The sequence below is a fragment of the Rhinoderma darwinii genome, chromosome 1 (genome assembly GCF_050947455.1).
Source record: "Rhinoderma darwinii isolate aRhiDar2 chromosome 1, aRhiDar2.hap1, whole genome shotgun sequence".
Taxonomy (NCBI): domain Eukaryota; kingdom Metazoa; phylum Chordata; class Amphibia; order Anura; family Rhinodermatidae; genus Rhinoderma; species Rhinoderma darwinii.
The window spans coordinates 247,162,793-247,176,375 of NC_134687.1; the positions used below are offsets into that span (position 1 = coordinate 247,162,793).

General features: G+C 41.8%; 50 pseudogenes; all 50 read right to left on the reverse strand.

Moving 5' to 3' along the window:
* Positions 1–9: 9 nt before the first annotated feature.
* Positions 10–128, reverse strand: LOC142738366 (5S ribosomal RNA; annotated as a pseudogene).
* Positions 129–382: 254 nt separating this feature from the next.
* On the reverse strand, positions 383–501 carry LOC142737817 (5S ribosomal RNA; annotated as a pseudogene).
* A 67-nt stretch (positions 502–568) lies between these two features.
* Positions 569–687, reverse strand: LOC142675113 (5S ribosomal RNA; annotated as a pseudogene).
* A 67-nt stretch (positions 688–754) lies between these two features.
* On the reverse strand, positions 755–873 carry LOC142685694 (5S ribosomal RNA; annotated as a pseudogene).
* Positions 874–940: 67 nt separating this feature from the next.
* On the reverse strand, positions 941–1,059 carry LOC142736329 (5S ribosomal RNA; annotated as a pseudogene).
* A 67-nt stretch (positions 1,060–1,126) lies between these two features.
* LOC142735759 (5S ribosomal RNA) lies at positions 1,127–1,245 on the reverse strand (annotated as a pseudogene).
* Positions 1,246–1,498: 253 nt separating this feature from the next.
* LOC142737773 (5S ribosomal RNA) lies at positions 1,499–1,617 on the reverse strand (annotated as a pseudogene).
* Positions 1,618–2,056: 439 nt separating this feature from the next.
* LOC142698203 (5S ribosomal RNA) lies at positions 2,057–2,175 on the reverse strand (annotated as a pseudogene).
* Positions 2,176–2,428: 253 nt separating this feature from the next.
* LOC142693611 (5S ribosomal RNA) lies at positions 2,429–2,547 on the reverse strand (annotated as a pseudogene).
* Positions 2,548–2,618: 71 nt separating this feature from the next.
* On the reverse strand, positions 2,619–2,737 carry LOC142697771 (5S ribosomal RNA; annotated as a pseudogene).
* Positions 2,738–2,804: 67 nt separating this feature from the next.
* On the reverse strand, positions 2,805–2,923 carry LOC142678410 (5S ribosomal RNA; annotated as a pseudogene).
* Positions 2,924–2,990: 67 nt separating this feature from the next.
* LOC142737061 (5S ribosomal RNA) lies at positions 2,991–3,109 on the reverse strand (annotated as a pseudogene).
* A 67-nt stretch (positions 3,110–3,176) lies between these two features.
* On the reverse strand, positions 3,177–3,295 carry LOC142738377 (5S ribosomal RNA; annotated as a pseudogene).
* A 278-nt stretch (positions 3,296–3,573) lies between these two features.
* On the reverse strand, positions 3,574–3,692 carry LOC142735777 (5S ribosomal RNA; annotated as a pseudogene).
* Positions 3,693–3,759: 67 nt separating this feature from the next.
* LOC142675124 (5S ribosomal RNA) lies at positions 3,760–3,878 on the reverse strand (annotated as a pseudogene).
* A 253-nt stretch (positions 3,879–4,131) lies between these two features.
* LOC142730942 (5S ribosomal RNA) lies at positions 4,132–4,250 on the reverse strand (annotated as a pseudogene).
* Positions 4,251–4,317: 67 nt separating this feature from the next.
* On the reverse strand, positions 4,318–4,436 carry LOC142736770 (5S ribosomal RNA; annotated as a pseudogene).
* A 67-nt stretch (positions 4,437–4,503) lies between these two features.
* Positions 4,504–4,622, reverse strand: LOC142734886 (5S ribosomal RNA; annotated as a pseudogene).
* A 67-nt stretch (positions 4,623–4,689) lies between these two features.
* LOC142734372 (5S ribosomal RNA) lies at positions 4,690–4,808 on the reverse strand (annotated as a pseudogene).
* A 437-nt stretch (positions 4,809–5,245) lies between these two features.
* LOC142734908 (5S ribosomal RNA) lies at positions 5,246–5,364 on the reverse strand (annotated as a pseudogene).
* Positions 5,365–5,431: 67 nt separating this feature from the next.
* On the reverse strand, positions 5,432–5,550 carry LOC142677650 (5S ribosomal RNA; annotated as a pseudogene).
* A 67-nt stretch (positions 5,551–5,617) lies between these two features.
* On the reverse strand, positions 5,618–5,736 carry LOC142738360 (5S ribosomal RNA; annotated as a pseudogene).
* Positions 5,737–5,989: 253 nt separating this feature from the next.
* Positions 5,990–6,108, reverse strand: LOC142702785 (5S ribosomal RNA; annotated as a pseudogene).
* A 253-nt stretch (positions 6,109–6,361) lies between these two features.
* On the reverse strand, positions 6,362–6,480 carry LOC142704780 (5S ribosomal RNA; annotated as a pseudogene).
* A 67-nt stretch (positions 6,481–6,547) lies between these two features.
* LOC142698369 (5S ribosomal RNA) lies at positions 6,548–6,666 on the reverse strand (annotated as a pseudogene).
* A 442-nt stretch (positions 6,667–7,108) lies between these two features.
* On the reverse strand, positions 7,109–7,227 carry LOC142692773 (5S ribosomal RNA; annotated as a pseudogene).
* A 443-nt stretch (positions 7,228–7,670) lies between these two features.
* On the reverse strand, positions 7,671–7,789 carry LOC142731141 (5S ribosomal RNA; annotated as a pseudogene).
* Positions 7,790–8,044: 255 nt separating this feature from the next.
* On the reverse strand, positions 8,045–8,163 carry LOC142737937 (5S ribosomal RNA; annotated as a pseudogene).
* A 67-nt stretch (positions 8,164–8,230) lies between these two features.
* On the reverse strand, positions 8,231–8,349 carry LOC142675135 (5S ribosomal RNA; annotated as a pseudogene).
* Positions 8,350–8,602: 253 nt separating this feature from the next.
* LOC142738389 (5S ribosomal RNA) lies at positions 8,603–8,721 on the reverse strand (annotated as a pseudogene).
* Positions 8,722–8,788: 67 nt separating this feature from the next.
* Positions 8,789–8,907, reverse strand: LOC142692762 (5S ribosomal RNA; annotated as a pseudogene).
* Positions 8,908–9,346: 439 nt separating this feature from the next.
* Positions 9,347–9,465, reverse strand: LOC142735737 (5S ribosomal RNA; annotated as a pseudogene).
* Positions 9,466–9,532: 67 nt separating this feature from the next.
* On the reverse strand, positions 9,533–9,651 carry LOC142736771 (5S ribosomal RNA; annotated as a pseudogene).
* Positions 9,652–9,718: 67 nt separating this feature from the next.
* LOC142738477 (5S ribosomal RNA) lies at positions 9,719–9,837 on the reverse strand (annotated as a pseudogene).
* Positions 9,838–9,904: 67 nt separating this feature from the next.
* LOC142736948 (5S ribosomal RNA) lies at positions 9,905–10,023 on the reverse strand (annotated as a pseudogene).
* A 439-nt stretch (positions 10,024–10,462) lies between these two features.
* On the reverse strand, positions 10,463–10,581 carry LOC142725610 (5S ribosomal RNA; annotated as a pseudogene).
* Positions 10,582–10,648: 67 nt separating this feature from the next.
* Positions 10,649–10,767, reverse strand: LOC142736860 (5S ribosomal RNA; annotated as a pseudogene).
* Positions 10,768–10,834: 67 nt separating this feature from the next.
* LOC142729497 (5S ribosomal RNA) lies at positions 10,835–10,953 on the reverse strand (annotated as a pseudogene).
* Positions 10,954–11,020: 67 nt separating this feature from the next.
* Positions 11,021–11,139, reverse strand: LOC142736571 (5S ribosomal RNA; annotated as a pseudogene).
* A 67-nt stretch (positions 11,140–11,206) lies between these two features.
* Positions 11,207–11,325, reverse strand: LOC142705201 (5S ribosomal RNA; annotated as a pseudogene).
* Positions 11,326–11,392: 67 nt separating this feature from the next.
* LOC142705002 (5S ribosomal RNA) lies at positions 11,393–11,511 on the reverse strand (annotated as a pseudogene).
* A 67-nt stretch (positions 11,512–11,578) lies between these two features.
* On the reverse strand, positions 11,579–11,697 carry LOC142688658 (5S ribosomal RNA; annotated as a pseudogene).
* A 67-nt stretch (positions 11,698–11,764) lies between these two features.
* LOC142736864 (5S ribosomal RNA) lies at positions 11,765–11,883 on the reverse strand (annotated as a pseudogene).
* Positions 11,884–11,950: 67 nt separating this feature from the next.
* On the reverse strand, positions 11,951–12,069 carry LOC142736261 (5S ribosomal RNA; annotated as a pseudogene).
* A 67-nt stretch (positions 12,070–12,136) lies between these two features.
* Positions 12,137–12,255, reverse strand: LOC142725621 (5S ribosomal RNA; annotated as a pseudogene).
* Positions 12,256–12,508: 253 nt separating this feature from the next.
* Positions 12,509–12,627, reverse strand: LOC142738401 (5S ribosomal RNA; annotated as a pseudogene).
* A 67-nt stretch (positions 12,628–12,694) lies between these two features.
* LOC142723363 (5S ribosomal RNA) lies at positions 12,695–12,813 on the reverse strand (annotated as a pseudogene).
* A 67-nt stretch (positions 12,814–12,880) lies between these two features.
* On the reverse strand, positions 12,881–12,999 carry LOC142696253 (5S ribosomal RNA; annotated as a pseudogene).
* Positions 13,000–13,066: 67 nt separating this feature from the next.
* LOC142736773 (5S ribosomal RNA) lies at positions 13,067–13,185 on the reverse strand (annotated as a pseudogene).
* A 253-nt stretch (positions 13,186–13,438) lies between these two features.
* Positions 13,439–13,557, reverse strand: LOC142725632 (5S ribosomal RNA; annotated as a pseudogene).
* Between the last annotated feature and the right edge of the window lie 26 nt (positions 13,558–13,583).

Consider the following 13,583-nt stretch of genomic DNA (forward strand, 5'->3'; position numbering starts at 1 on the left):
ATAATAAAAAGTCAACCGCACCACGGATTCCCAGACAGTCTCCCACACTGGTACTAGCGAGGCCTTAAGCTGTGTAACTTCTGCGATCTGACGAGAGCAGGCACATTCAGCTTAGAATGGCCATTGACATTAAATCCTTTAATCCATAGTCCTTTTTAATCGATTGTGAAACAAAATCTAAACGACATAATAAAAAGTCAACCGCACCATGGATTCCCAGACAGTCTCCCACACTGGTACTAGCGAGGCCTTAAAGCTGTGTAACTTCTGCGATCTGACGAGAGCAGGGACATTCAGCTTGGAATGGCCATTGACATTAAATGCTTTAATCCATAGTCCTTTTTAATCGATTGTGAAACAAAATCTAAACGACATAATAAAAATTCAACCGCACCACGGATTCCCAGACAGTCTCCTACACTGGTACTAGCAAGGCCTTAAGCTGTGTAACTTCTGCGATCTGACGAGAGCAGGGACTTTCAGCTTAGAATGGCCATTGACATTAAAAGCCTTAATCCATAGTCCTATTTAATCTATTGTGAAACAAAATCTAAACAACATAATAAAAAGTCAACCGCACCACGGATTCCCAGACAGTCTCCCACACTGGTACTAGCGAGGCCTTAAGCTGTGTAACTTCTGCGATCTGACGAGAGCAGGGACATTCGGCTTAGAATTGCCATTGACGTCAAATGCTTTAATCCATAGTCCTATTTAATCTATTGTGAAACAAAATCTAAACGACATAATAAAAAGTCAACCGCACCACGGATTCCCAGACAGTCTCCCACACTGGTACAAGCAAGGCCATAAGCTGTGTAACTTCTGCGATCTGACGAGAGCAGGCACATTCAGCTTAGAATGGCCATTGACGTTAAATGCTTTAATCCATAGTCCTATTTAATCTATTGTGAAACAAAATCTAAACGACATAATAAAAAGTCAACCGCACCACGGATTCCCAGACAGTCTCCCACACTGGTACTAGCGAGGCCATAAGCTGTGTAACTTCTGCGATCTGACGAGAGCAGGCACATTCAGCTTAGAATGGCCATTGACACTAAATGCTTTAATCCATAGTCCTTTTTAATCGATTGTGAAACAAAATCTAAACGACATAATAAAAAGGCAACCGCACCACGGATTCCCAGACAGTCTCCCACACTGGTACTAGCGAGGCCTTAAGCTGTGTAACTTCTGCGTTCTGACGAGAGCAGGCACATTCAGCTTAGAATGGCCATTGGCGTTAAATGTTTTAATCCATAGTCCTATTTAATCTATTGTGAAACAAAATCTAAACGACATAATAAAAAGTCAGCCGGACCACGGATTCCAAGACAGTCTCCCACACTGGTACTAGCGAGGCCTTAAGCTGTGTAACTTCTGCGCTCTGACGAGAGCAGGCACATTCAGCTTAGAATGGCCATTGACACTAAATGCTTTAATCCATAGTCCTTTTTAATCGATTGTGAAACAAAATCTAAACGACATAATAAAAAGGCAACCGCACCACGGATTCCCAGACAGTTTCCCACACTGGTACTAGCGAGGCCTTAAGCTGTGTAACTTCTGCGTTCTGACGAGAGCAGGCACATTCAGCTTAGAATGGCCATTGGCGTTAAATGTTTTAATCCATAGTCCTATTTAATCTATTGTGAAACAAAATCTAAACGACATAATAAAAAGTCAGCCGGACCACGGATTCCAAAACAGTCTCCCACACTGGTACTAGCGAGGCCTTAAGCTGTGTAACTTCTGCGATCTGACGAGAGCAGGCACATTCAGCTTAGAATGGCCATTGACATTAAATGCTTTAATCCATAGTCCTTTTTAATCGATTGTGAAACAAAATCTAATCGACATAATAAAAAGAAAACCGCGCCACGGATTCCCAGACAGTCTCCCACACTGGTACTAGCGAGGCCTTAAGCTGTGCAACTTCTGCGATCTGACGAGAGCAGGGACATTCAGCTTAGAATGGCCATTGACATTAAATGCTTTAATCCATAGTCCTTTTTAATCGATTGTGAAACAAAATCTAAACGACATAATAAAAAGTCAACCGCACCACGGATTCCCAGACAGTCTCCCACACTTGTACTAGCGAGGCCTTAAGCTGTGCAACTTCTGCGATCTGACGAGAGCAGGGACATTCAGCTTAGAATGGCCATTGACGTTAAATGCTTTAATCCATAGTCCTATTTAATCTATTGTGAAACAAAATCTAAACGACATAATAAAAAGTCAACCGCACCACGGATTCCCAGACAGTCTCCCACACTAGTACTAGCGAGGCGTTAAGCTGTGTAACTTCTGCGATCTAACGAGAGCAGGCACATTCAGCTTAGAATGGCCATTTGCATTAAATGCTTTAATCCATAGTCCTTTTTAATCGATTGTGAAACAAAATCTAAACGACATAATAAAAAGTCAACTGCACCACGGATTCCCAGACAGTCTCCCACACTGGTACTAGCGAGGCCTTAAGCTGTGTAACTTCTGCGATCTGACGAGAGCATTCACATTCAGCTTAGAATGGCCATTGACATCAAAAAAATGCTTTAATCCATAGTCCTTTTTAATCGATTGTGAAACAAAATCTAAACGACATAATAAAAAGTCAACTGCACCACGGATTCCCAGACAGTCTCCCACACTGGTACTAGCGAGGCCTTAAGCTGTGTAACTTCTGCAATCTGACGAGAGCAGGGACATTAAGCTTAGAATTGCCATTGACATTAAATGCTTTAATCCATAGTCCTTTTTAATCGATTGTGAAACAAAATCTAAACGACATAATAAAAATTCAACCGCACCACGGATTCCCAGACAGTCTCCCACACTGGTACTAGCGAGGCCTTAAGCTGTGTAACTTCTGCAATCTGACGAGAGCAGGCACATTCAGCTTAGAATGGCCATTGACGTTAAATGCTTTAATCCATAGTCCTATTTAATCTATTGTGAAACAAAATCTAAACGACATTATAAAAAGTCAACCGCACCACGGATTCCCAGACAGTCTCCCACACTGGTACTAGCGAGGCGTTAAGCTGTTTAACTTCTGCGATCTAACGAGAGCAGGCACATTCAGCTTAGAATGGCCATTAACATTAAAGGCTTTAATCCATAGTCCTTTTTAATCGATTGTGAAACAAAATCTAAACGACATAATAAAAAGTCAACCGCACCACGGATTCCCAGACAGTCTCCCACACTGGTACTAGCGAGGCCTTAAGCTGTGTAACTTCTGCGATCTGACGAGAGCAGGCACATTCAGCTTAGAATGGCCATTGACATTAAATCCTTTAATCCATAGTCCTTTTTAATCGATTGTGAAACAAAATCTAAACGACATAATAAAAAGTCAACCGCACCATGGATTCCCAGACAGTCTCCCACACTGGTACTAGCGAGGCCTTAAAGCTGTGTAACTTCTGCGATCTGACGAGAGCAGGGACATTCAGCTTGGAATGGCCATTGACATTCAGCTTGGAATGGCCATTGACATTAAATGCTTTAATCCATAGTCCTTTTTAATCGATTGTGAAACAAAATCTAAACGACATAATAAAAATTCAACCGCACCACGGATTCCCAGACAGTCTCCTACACTGGTACTAGCGAGGCCTTAAGCTGTGTAACTTCTGCGATCTGACGAGAGCAGGGACTTTCAGCTTAGAATGGCCATTGACATTAAAAGCCTTAATCCATAGTCCTATTTAATCTATTGTGAAACAAAATCTAAACAACATAATAAAAAGTCAACCGCACCACGGATTCCCAGACAGTCTCCCACACTGGTACTAGCGAGGCCTTAAGCTGTGTAACTTCTGCGATCTGACGAGAGCAGGGACATTCGGCTTAGAATTGCCATTGACGTCAAATGCTTTAATCCATAGTCCTATTTAATCTATTGTGAAACAAAATCTAAACGACATAATAAAAAGTCAACCGCACCACGGATTCCCAGACAGTCTCCCACACTGGTACAAGCAAGGCCATACGCTGTGTAACTTCTGCGATCTGACGATAGCAGGCACATTCAGCTTAGAATGGCCATTGACATTAAATGCTATAATCCATAGTCCTTTTTAATCGATTGTGAAACAAAATCTAAACGACATAATAAAAGTTCAACCGCACCACGGATTCCCAGACAGTCTCCCACACTGGTACTAGCGAGGCCTTAAGCTGTGTAACTTCTGCGTTCTGACGAGAGCAGGCACATTCAGCTTAGAATGGCCATTGACGTTAAATGCTTTAATCTATAGTCCTATTTAATCTATTGTGAAACAATATCTAAACGACATAATAAAAAGTCAACCACACCACGGATTCCCAGACAGTCTCCCACACTGGTACTAGCGAGGCCTTAAGCTGTGTAACTTCTGCGATCTGACGAGAGCAGGCACATGCAGCTTAGAATGGCCATTGACACTAAATTCTTTAATCCATAGTCCTTTTTAATCGATTGTGAAACAAAATCTAAACGACATAATAAAAATTCAACCGCACCACGGATTCCCAGACAGTCTCCCACACTGGTACTAGCGAGGCCTTAAGCTGTGTAACTTCTGCGTTCTGACGAGAGCAGGCACATTCAGCTTAGAATGGCCATTGACGTTAAATGCTTTAATCTATAGTCCTATTTAATCTATTGTGAAACAAAATCTAAACGACATAATAAAAAGTCAACCGCACCACGGATTCCCAGACAGTCTCCCACACTGGTACTAGCGAGGCCTTAAGCTGTGTAACTTCTGCGATCTGACGAGAGCAGGCACATTCAGCTTAGAATTGCCATTGACATTAAATGCTTTAATCCATAGTCCTTTTTAATCGATTGTGAAACAAAATCTAAACGACATAATAAAAAGTCAACCGCACCACGGATTCCCAGACAGTCTCCCACACTGGTACAAGCAAGGCCATAAACTGTGTAACTTCTGCGATCTGACGATAGCAGGCACATTCAGCTTAGAATGGCCATTGACATTAAAAGCCTTAATCCATAGTCCTATTTAATCTATTGTGAAACAAAATCTAAACAACATAATAAAAAGTCAACCGCACCACGGATTCCCAGACAGTCTCCCACACTGGTACTAGCGAGGCCTTAAGATGTAACTTCTGCGATCTGACGAGAGCAGGGACATTCAGCTTAGAATGGCCATTGATATTAAATGCTATAATCCATAGTCCTTTTTAATCGATTGTGAAACAAAATCTAAACGACATAATAAAAATTCAACCGCACCACGGATTCCCAGACAGTCTCCCACACTGGTACTAGCGAGGCCTTAAGCTGTGTAACTTCTGCGTTCTGACGAGAGCAGGCACATTCAGCTTAGAATGGCCATTGACGTTAAATGCTTTAATCTATAGTCCTATTTAATCTATTGTGAAACAAAATCTAAACGACATAATAAAAAGTCAACCACACCACGGATTCCCAGACAGTCTCCCACACTGGTACTAGCGAGGCCTTAAGCTGTGTAACTTCTGCGATCTGACGAGAGCAGGCACATGCAGTTTAGAATGGCCATTGACATTAAATTCTTTAATCCATAGTCCTTTTTAATCGATTGTGAAACAAAATCTAAACGACATAATAAAAAGTCAACCGCACCACGGATTCCCAGACAGTCTCCCACACTAGTACTACCGAGGCCTTAAGCTGTGTAACTTCTGCGATCTGACGAGAGCAGGCACATTCAGCTTAGAATGGCCATTGACATTAAATGCTTTAATCCATAGTCCTTTTTAATCGATTGTGAAACAAAATCTAAACAACATAATAAAAAGTCAACCGCACCACGGATTCCCAGACAGTCTCCCACACTTGTAGTAGCGAGGCCTTAAGCTGTGCAACTTCTGCGATCTGACGAGAGCAGGGACATTCAGCTTAGAATTGCCATTGACGTTAAATGCTTTAATCCATAGTCCTATTTAATCTATTGTGAAACAAAATCTAAACGACATAATAAAAAGTCAACTGCACCACGGATTCCCAGACAGTCTCCCACACTAGTACTAGCGAGGCGTTAAGCTGTGTAACTTCAGCGATCTAACGAGAGCAGGCACATTCAGCTTAGAATGGCCATTGACATTAAATGCTTTAATCCATAGTCCTTTTTAATCGATTGTGAAACAAAATCTAAACGACATAATAAAAAGTCAACCGCACCACGGATTCCCAGACAGTCTCCCACACTGGTACTAGCAAGGCCATAAACTGAGTAACTTCTGCGATCTGACGATAGCAGCCACATTCAGCTTAGAATGGCCATTGACATTAAAAGCCTTAATCCATAGTCCTATTTAATCTATTGTGAAACAAAATCTAAACAACATAATAAAAAGTCAACCGCACCGCGGATTCCCAGACAGTCTCCCACACTTGTACTAGCGAGGCCTTAAGCTGTGCAACTTCTGCGATCTGACGAGAGCAGGGACATTCAGCTTAGAATGGCCATTGACGTTAAATGCTTTAATCCATAGTCCTATTTAATCTATTGTGAAACAAAATCTAAACGACATAATAAAAAGTCAACCGCACCACGGATTCCCAGACAGTCTCCCACACTAGTACTAGCGAGGCGTTAAGCTGTGTAACTTCTGCGATCTAACGAGAGCAGGCACATTCAGCTTAGAATGGCCATTGGCATTAAATGCGTTAATCCATAGTCCTTTTTAATCGATTGTGAAACAAAATCTAAACGACATAATAAAAAGTCAAACGCACCACGGATTCCCAGACAGTCTCCCACACTGGTACTAGCGAGGCCTTAAGCTGTGTAACTTCTGCGATCTGACGAGAGCATTCACATTCAGCTTAGAATGGCCATTGACATCAAAAAATGCTTTAATCCATAGTCCTTTTTAATCGATTGTGAAACAAAATCTAAACGACATAATAAAAAGTCAACTGCACCACGGATTCCCAGACAGTCTCCCACACTGGTGCTAGCGAGGCCTTAAGCTGTGTAACTTCTGCAATCTGACGAGAGCAGGGACATTAAGCTTAGAATTGCCATTGACATTAAATGCTTTAATACATAGTCCTTTTTAATCGATTGTGAAACAAAATCTAAACGACATAATAAAAATTCAACCGCATCACGGATTCCCAGACAGTCTCCCACACTGGTACTAGCGAGGCCTTAAGCTGTGTAACTTCTGCGATCTGACGAGAGCAGGCACATTCAGCTTAGAATGGCCATTGACGTTAAATGCTTTAATCCATAGTCCTTTTTAATCGATTGTGAAACAAAATCTAAACGACATAATAAAAATTCAACCGCACCACGGATTCCCACACTGGTACTAGCGAGGACTTAAGCTGTGTAACTTCTGCGATCTGACGAGAGCAGGCACATTCAGCTTAGAATGGCCATTGACATTAAATCCTTTAATCCTTTAATCCTTTAATCCATAGTCCTATTTAATCTATTGTGAAACAAAATCTAAACGACATAATAAAATGTCAACCGCACCACGGATTCCCAGACAGTCTCCCACACTGGTACTAGCGAGACGTTAAGCTGTGTAACTTCTGCGATCTAACGAGAGCAGGCACATTCATCTTAGAATGGCCATTGACATTAAATGCTTTAATCCATAGTCCTTTTTAATCGATTGTGAAACAAAATCTAAACGACATAATAAAAAGTCAACCGCACCACGGATTCCCAGACAGTCTCCCACACTGGTACTAGCGAGGCCTTAAGCTGTGTAACTTCTGCGATCTGATGAGAGCAGGCACATTCAGCTTAGAATGGCCATTGACATTAAAAGCCTTAATCCATAGTCCTATTTAATCTATTGTGAAACAAAATCTAAACAACATAATAAAAAGTCAACCGCACCACGGATTCCCAGACACTTTTTCCCACACTGGTACTAGCGAGGCCTTAAGCTGTGTAACTTCTGCGATCTGACAAGAGCAGGGACACTCAGCTTAGAATGGCCATTGACATTAAATGCTTTAATCCATAGTCCTTTTTAATCGATTGTGAAACAAAATCTAAACGACATAATAAAAATTCAACCGCACCACGGATTCCCAGACAGTCTCCCACACTGGTACTAGCGAGGCCTTAAGCTGTGTAACTTCTGCGATCTGACGAGAGCAGGGACATTCAGCTTAGAATGGCCATTGACATTAAAAGCCTTAATCCATAGTCCTATTTAATCTATTGTGAAACAAAATCTAAACAACATAATAAAAAGTCAACCGCACCACGGATTCCCAGACAGTCTCCCACACTGGTACTAGCGAGGCCTTAAGCTGTGTAACTTCTGCGATCTGACGAGAGCAGGGACATTCGGCTTAGAATTGCCATTGACGTCAAATGCTTTAATCCATAGTCCTATTTAATCTATTGTGAAACAAAATCTAAACGACATAATAAAAAGTCAACCGCACCACGGATTCCCAGACAGTCTCCCACACTGGTACTAGCAAGGCCATAAGCTGTGTAACTTCTGCGATCTGACGATAGCAGGCACATTCAGCTTAGAATGGCCATTGACATTAAAAGCCTTAATCCATAGTCCTATTTAATCTATTGTGAAACAGAATCTAAACAACATAATAAAAAGTCAACCGCACCACGGATTCCCAGACAGTCTCCCACACTGGTACTAGCGAGGCCTTAAGCTGTGTAACTTCTGCGATCTGACGAGAGCAGGCACATTCAGCTTAGAATGGCCATTGACATTAAAAGCCTTAATCCATAGTCCTATTTAATCTATTGTGAAACAAAATCTAAACAACATAATAAAAAGTCAACCGCACCACGGATTCCCAGACAGTCTCCCACACTGGTATTAGCGAGGCCTTAAGCTGTGTAACTTCTGCGATCTGACGAGAGCAGGGACATTCAGCTTAGAAGGGCCATTGACATTAAATGATTTAATCCATAGTCCTTTTTAATCGATTGTGAAACAAAATCTAAACGACATAATAAAAATTCAACCGCACCACGGATTCCCAGACAGTCTCCCACACTGGTACTAGCGAGGCGTTAAGCTGTGTAACTTCAGCGATCTAACGAGAGCAGGCACATTCAGCTTAGAATGGCCATTGACATTAAATGCTTTAATCCATAGTCCTTTTTAATCGATTGTGAAACAAAATCTAAACGACATAATAAAAAGTCAACCGCACCACGGATTCGCAGACAGTCTCCCACACTGGTACAAGCAAGGCCATAAGCTGTGTAACTTCTGCGATCTGACGATAGCAGGCACATTCAGCTTAGAATGGCCATTGACATTAAAAACCTTAATCCATAGTCCTATTTAATCTATTGTGAAACAAAATCTAAACAACATAATAAAAAGTCAACCGCACCACGGATTCCCAGACAGTCTCCCACACTGGTACTAGCGAGGCCTTAAGCTGTGTAACTTCTGCGTTCTGACGAGGGCAGGCACATTCAGCTTAGAATGGCCATTGACGTTAAATGCTTTAATCTATAGTCCTATTTAATCTATTGTGAAACAAAATCTAAACGACATAATAAAAAGTCAACCACACCACGGATTCCCAGACAGTCTCCCACACTGGTACTAGCGAGGCCTTAAGCTGTGTAACTTCTGCGATCTGACGAGAGCAGGCACATGCAGCTTAGAATGGCCATTGACATTAAATTCTTTAATCCATAGTCCTTTTTAATCGATTGTGAAACAAAATCTAAACGACATAATAAAAAGTCAACCGCACCACGGATTCCCAGACAGTCTCCCACACTAGTACTACCGAGGCCTTAAGCTGTGTAACTTCTGCGATCTGACGAGAGCAGGCACATTCAGCTTAGAATGGCCATTGACATTAAATGCTTTAATCCATAGTCCTTTTTAATCGATTGTGAAACAAAATCTAAACGACATAATAAAAAGTCAACCGCACCACGGATTCCCAGACAGTCTCCCACACTGGTACTAGCGAGGCCTTAAGCTGTGTAACTTCTGTGATCTGACGAGAGCAGGCACATTCAGCTTAGAATGGCCATTGACATTAAATGATTTAATCCATAGTCCTTTTTAATCGATTGTGAAACAAAATCTAAACGACATAATAAAAATTCAACCGCACCACGGATTCCCAGACAGTCTCCCACACTGGTACTAGCGAGGCGTTAAGCTGTGTAACTTCAGCGATCTAACGAGAGCAGGCACATTCAGCTTAGAATGGCCATTGACATTAAATGTTTTAATCCATAGTCCTTTTTAATCGATTGTGAAACAAAATCTAAACGACATAATAAAAAGTCAACCGCATCACGGATTCCCAGACAGTCTCCCACACTGGTACTAGCAAGGCCATAAGCTGTGTAACTTCTGCGATCTGACGATAGCAGGCACATTCAGCTTAGAATGGCCATTGACATTAAAAGCCTTAATCCATAGTCCTATTTAATCTATTGTGAAACAAAATCTAAACAACATAATAAAAAGTCAACCGCACCACGGATTCCCAGACAGTCTCCCACACTGGTACTAGCGAGGCCTTAAGCTGTGTAACTTCTGCGATCTGACGAGAGCAGGGACATTCAGCTTAGAATGGCCATTGACATTAAATGCTATATTCCATAGTCCTTTTTAATCGATTGTGAAACAAAATCTAAACGACATAATAAAAATTCAACCGCACCACGGATTCCCGGACAGTCTCCCACACTGGTACTAGCGAGGCCTTAAGCTGTGTAACTTCTGCGTTCTGACGAGAGCAGGCACATTCAGCTTAGAATGGCCATTGACGTTAAATGCTTTAATCTATAGTCCTATTTAATCTATTGTGAAACAAAATCTAAACGACATAATAAAAAGTCAACCGCACCACGGATTCCCAGACAGTCTCCCACACTGGTACTAGCGAGGCCTTAAGCTGTGTAACTTCTGCGATCTGACGAGAGCAGGCACATGCAGCTTAGAATGGCCATTGACATTAAATGCTTTAATCCATAGTCCTTTTTAATCGATTGTGAAACAAAATCTAAACGACATAATAAAAAGTCAACCGCACCACGGATTCCCAGATAGTCTCCCACACTAGTACTACCGAGGCCTTAAGCTGTGTAACTTCTGCGATCTGACGAGAGCAGGCACATTCAGCTTAGAATTGCCATTGACATTAAATGCTTTAATCCATAGTCCTTTTTAATCGATTGTGAAACAAAATCTAAACGACATAATAAAAAGTCAACCGCACCACGGATTCCCAGACAGTCTCCCACACTTGTACTAGCGAGGCCTTAAGCTGTGTACCTTCTGTGATCTGACGAGAGCAGGCACATTCAGCTTAGAATGGCCATTGACATTAAATGTTTTAATCCATAGTCCTTTTTAATCGATTGTGAAACAAAAGCTAAACGACATAATAAAAAGGCAACCGCACCACGGATTCCCAGACAGTCTCCCACACGGGTACTAGCGAGGCCTTAAGCTGTGTAACTTCTGCGATCTGACGAGAGCAGGGACATTCAGCTTAGAATGGGCATTGACATTAAATGCTTTAATCCATAGTCCTTTTTAATCGATTGTGAAACAAAATCTAAACGACATAATAAAAATTCAACCACACCACGGATTCCCAGACAGTCTCCCACAATGGTACTAGTGAGGCCTTAAGCTGTGTAACTTCCGCGTTCTGACGAGAGCAGGCACATTCAGCTTAGAATGGCCATTGACGTTAAATGCTTTAATCCATAGTCCTATTTAATCTATTGTGAAACAAAATCTAAACGACATAATAAAAAGTCAACCGCACCACGGATTCCCAGACAGTCTCCCACACTGGTACTAGCGAGGCCTTAAGCTGTGTAACTTCTGCGAGCTGACGAGAGCAGGCACATTCAGCTTAGAATGGCCATTGACATTAAAAGCCTTAATCCATAGTCCCATTTAATCTATTGTGAAACAAAATCTAAACAACATAATAAAGAGTCAACCGCACCACGGATTCCCAGACAGTCTCCCACACTGGTACTAGCGAGACCTTAAGCTGTGTAACTTCTGCGATCTGACGAGAGCAGGCACATTCAGCTTAGAATGGCCATTGACATTAAAAGCCGTAATCCATAGTCCTATTTAATCTATTGTGAAACAAAATCTAAACAACATAATAAAAAGTCAACCGCACCACGGATTCCCAGACAGTCTCCCACACTGGTACTAGCGAGGCCTTAAGCTGTGTAACTTCTGCGATCTGACGAGAGCAGGGACATTCAGCTTAGAATGGCCATTGACATTAAATGATTTAATCCATAGTCCTTTTTAATCGATTGTGAAACAAAATCTAAACGACATAATAAAAATTCAACCGCACCACGGATTCCCAGACAGTCTCCCACACTGGTACTAGCGAGGCGTTAAGCTGTGTAACTTCAGCGATCTAACGAGAGCAGGCACATTCAGCTTAGAATGGCCATTGACATTAAATGCTTTAATCCATAGTCCTTTTTAATCTATTGTGAAACAAAATCTAAACGACATAATAAAAAGTCAACCGCACCACGGATTCCCAGACAGTCTCCCACACTGGTACTAGCGAGGCCTTAAGCTGTGTAACTTCTGCGATCTGACGAGAGCAGGCACATTCAGCTTAGAATGGCCATTGACATTAAAAGCCTTAATCCATAGTCCCATTTAATCTATTGTGAAACAAAATCTAAACAACATAATAAAGAGTCAACCGCACCACGGATTCCCAGACAGTCTCCCACACTGGTACTAGCGAGGCCTTAAGCTGTGTAACTTCTGCGTTCTGACGAGAGCAGGCACATTCAGCTTAGAATGGCCATTGACGTTAAATGCTTTAATCTATAGTCCTATTTAATCTATTGTGAAACAAAATCTAAACGACTTAATAAAAATTCAACCGCACCACGTATTCCCAGACAGTCTCCCACACTGGTACTAGCGAGGCCTTAAGCTGTGTAACTTCTGCGATTTGACGAGAGCAGGGACATTCAGCTTAGAATGGCCATTGACATTAAATGCTATAATCCATAGTCCTTTTTAATCGATTGTGAAACAAAATCTAAACGACATAATAAAAAGTCAACCACACCACGGATTCCCAGACAGTCTCCCACACTGGTACTAGCGAGGCCTTAAGCTGTGTAACTTCTGCGATCTGACGAGAGCAGGCACATGCAGCTTAGAATGGCCATTGACATTAAATTCTTTAATCCATAGTCCTTTTTAATCGATTGTGAAACAAAATCTAAACGACATAATAAAAAGTCAACCGCACCACGGATTCCCAGACAGTCTCCCACACTGGTACTAGCAAGGCCATAAACTGTGTAACTTCTGCGATCTGACGATAGCAGGCACATTCAGCTTAGAATGGCCATTGACAGTAAAAGCCTTAATCCATAGTCCTATTTAATCTATTGTGAAACAAAATCTAAACAACATAATAAAAAGTCAACCGCACCACGGATTCCCAGACAGTCTCCCACACTGGTACTAGCGAGGCCTTAAGCTGTGTAACTTCTGCGATCTGACGAGAGCAGGGACATTCAGCTTAGAATGGCCATTGACATTAAATGTTATATTCCATAGTCCTT